General features: G+C 53.6%; 1 protein-coding gene across 1 annotated transcript in view; it reads left to right on the top strand.

The window, feature by feature from the left end:
- The first annotated feature begins 2,599 nt into the window (after positions 1 to 2,599).
- EPB41 (erythrocyte membrane protein band 4.1) overlaps positions 2,600 to 3,491 on the top strand; it is a 226,289-nt gene continuing 225,397 nt past the window's right edge. Inside the window, exon 1 of the mRNA XM_023507451.1 lies at positions 2,600 to 2,713. The gene's annotated coding sequence lies outside the window, so the exon portion shown is untranslated. The remainder of the gene's footprint in view (positions 2,714 to 3,491) is intronic.

Genomic DNA, 3,491 nt, shown 5'->3' with positions numbered 1-3,491 from the left:
CCCCTCCAGAACACTTCTGGCTGTGATGATTCAATGAGATCAAATGAGAGAATGCGTGTACAATGACAGGATCACTAAATGTGAGCTGCTCATAGGAGGTTGCTCCCTGTGATCTGGGAAAGGAGGTGGGGCCTCTGCCAATGAAGTGGGGCAAGATGCTTGATGTCCAGGCAGTGCTAGCCTCCCCCATGCAGTGACTGACAAGGCCACCTTCATCCACCCTCCCCTATACAGATACACACATACACTGGTGCCTGGGTAGAGAGGCCCTGAGGGCTGGGCAGAGCTTTCTAGCTCCCAGGGCCTGGGGCCCAGCCACAACCAGTTTATAGGACACACAGACAGACACAAAGTCACACCCTCTATACAAACTCACAAGAAGGCACACCCACACAAGCACCAATGCACACACACACACACACACACATACAAATACACAAAGACAGGAGATACACAAGATTACAAACATTTTCCCAGATGTACTCCCCATGTACAAACTCAGAAACACAGAGCCCTCCCTGTCCACCCCCAACCCCCAACACACACACATATATACACTTATCAGGCTGGGGCAGGCGCTGGTGCTGCTGAGTCACCCACGGGCAGCTCAGCCCAACATAACTGGAGCCACGTGCCTGCCCCAACAGGGAGGGGGCAGGGCCTACAGCAGCTCTTTAGAACAGACCAATCCACAGGACTGCTGGGGTGTTTTCCTCCTCTCTGCCCTTTGATTGAGTCAGGAATGAGGGTGCCAGTGGGGGCAGGAGCCACTACTTGCAGAGGCCAAGTCAAGGAACTCACAGACTGCTGTCTCCTGGGCATGTTGAACACATGTGGGAGAAATTAAAAAATAAAACTAGACCATTGAGTATTTGCATATATATTTTTACATACTCTCATTTAAACATCACTATAAAATTGTTACTATTCTTAATCCCATTTTACCCCAGAGGGGAAGTGGTTTGTCCAAAAGCACATAGCTGTTAAGTACAGAGCCCAGAATCAACAGCTTCCAGATTCCCAACCCATAACCACTGGGCAATACTGCCTGGTGGGCTGGTGAGTGTGTAGGCAAGTGAAAGGTATGTCAGTATGCTTGAGAGTCTGGCTGCATGGGGGCCAAGTTTCCCATGGGGTTGACATGGCTAGGGACTGAAAGCATTTTGTGTGTTTGGATTTTCTGTCAAAGATGCAAAGCTTCTCTGGGATATTTCTCTATCAGAAAACATTCTCCTCCAGGTCTAGGGGGCTTGGTGTGACCCTCTGTTAGACTATGACTTCCTTGAAGGCTGGGATCTCAAAGCATAAAACAGGACCTGACTCAGAGAATTTAGGGGGCAGGAAATGAATCTATGACTTTTATTTTATTTGTGTATTGCTAGAACAATAACATCAATAATCATAATAAATGTAAATGCTAACACTTACTGGATAATTAACTTGAAACTATATTATGTGGATTACTTCATGCAATTCTTACAGCAACCCTTGAGGAAAATATTTATTAACCCCATTTTGCAGAGGAGGAAACTGTCTTGGAGAGAGTAACTTGCACAGAGTAACACAGCCAGTAAGTGACAACATTGGGGATTGGAACACTGGCAGGCTCATTAGCCCATTTATTAGGGAGGTCATAAACTCAAAGGATTTCATAGGAAGTCACTTGTCCTTAGTGAGCCGCAGTTTTCCCTATTTGTCCAAAGAAAGGATTACTTCTCCATGCCGCTCCAGATTGGAAATAGTCTATGTATGATTCTGTGATTCCTATACATGGAAGAGGGAGGGATTAGGCTTGTTCTCAGTGCGCAGCAAGTCCTAGATTTGGCCTTAATCTGAGGAAGAGTCTCTGTAGTCTCAGGATGGCTTAAAATGAAAAATGCCCCTTGGGAGGTGGTGGGCTCCCCAATATTGGCCCTAGGAGGGCTAGCACAGGTTTGAAATGACATAGAGGGGAGGGGTCTTGGACCAGTGACTATGTGAGCCCCCTACAGAGCTGATGGGATGGACCATCAGGAGGGGTGAAGTCACTGAGAAGAGGGGCAAGAGAGGCATGAGAGGAACCAGAACTCACATTTACTGAATGCCTTATGTATCAGACCTGTGCTTGACGTTTAACATACCCTGCTAATTCTCAGGAAAACATTGAAAGATTTATAGTGGAGGAAACTCAGATTCAGAGAAGTGACTTGTTCAAGGTCATACAGGATGAAATGCTGGGACAAGTTACCCAGGTGAGTCTCACCAGGGTCATTTTCCCTGAATCCCTTAAGATCAACCCGTTCCTACCTAGTACCCTTAGGGCAGCACCACGTGGCAAATTTCAGAATACTTTTGCCACATGACGTCAGAGACCGCACCAGTCAATCCAGCAGCTCCCAACCTTCCCTCCCCTGACCTGATGGGGTGGGGAGGCCGACCCAGGCTACCTGTCCCCTCCAGAGCAGGCCGCACCTGCAGCCCCCACCCCTTCCCGGTTGAGACACTCTCATTTCTTTGCCGGGTCCTCCCCGCGCCCCGCTGATTGGCAGTTGCCTGCACCAATTGGAGGGCCTCCCGGTTCGGGGGCGGGGCCTCACGTTAGAGTTGCCCTGTCAGTGCAGGTGGAGGCCCCCGGCGGGGCAAAGTGGCAGGAACCTCTTAAAGGGCGAGAGCAGCGCAGCGCTAGAACGCGGCCCGGCCCGGCCTAGCCAGGTCCCCGCCCTGTCCAGCCCAGGTGAGCCTGGACCGCCCGGGGGTCGACCGCCTAGGGGTCGACCGCCTAGGGGGTGACCCCCGGTTCCCGGGAGGGACGGGGGGGAGGGACAGAAGAAGCCACTCCTAAGCGCCGGGACTGTCCGGGAGAGGGGAGACCAAGGTCTAAGGGTCCCGGATTCCAAAGTCCGAACTTGGGGTTCAGAGGGGCCTGGGTGTCTGGAAGTTTAGGGTGCGGGGAGCAGCACAGGCTTCAGGAGAGGGGGCCCGGGAGCTCGGGTCAGAGCTAGACACGTCCGAATCCTGGCTGTCTGGGACAGGGGTCCTGGGTTCGGTCCCTGTGGGCGAGTCTCTGCAAAGACGCGCAGCCCAAGGCTGCCCCCCCCAACCCCGCCCTGCCCAGCCCCGCATGCTCCTGCCGGGGCCGCCGCAGCGCGGGCTGGAGCGGGCGGGCGGCGCGCAGCGGGAGGGGGCACCCAGGCCCGGAGCCCCGCGCCCCGCTCTGGTCCTTACATAACTGACTTTGAGTTTCCGGACCCAGGGACCCACGAGCTGGGTCGCTGGCTCTGCCCGCCAGGGTGGCCCTCCGGTGGCCGCCCCAGCCCCACACACTCCCTGCCAGGTTTGGTCTAGGGGACTTCCCTCTGTTTCTGGTCTCCTGGGTCTGTGTCCGGGTCGGGTTCCTGCTCGCTCTCATCCCTGGGTTCTCTCTATCTCTTATCTCCGTGTAGCCCCGTCTTTCCCTGTCTCTATCCTCTCTGTCTTTCCCCAATAGTTGTCTCACCCTTACCTACACGTTA

Source organism: Otolemur garnettii, unplaced genomic scaffold (genome assembly GCF_000181295.1).
Source record: "Otolemur garnettii isolate 467f Iridium unplaced genomic scaffold, OtoGar3 scaffold00184, whole genome shotgun sequence".
Classification (NCBI taxonomy): Eukaryota; Metazoa; Chordata; class Mammalia; order Primates; family Galagidae; genus Otolemur; species Otolemur garnettii.
Note: the sequence above shows the minus strand (reverse complement) of the source record. Positions and strands in the feature narration are given on the sequence as shown.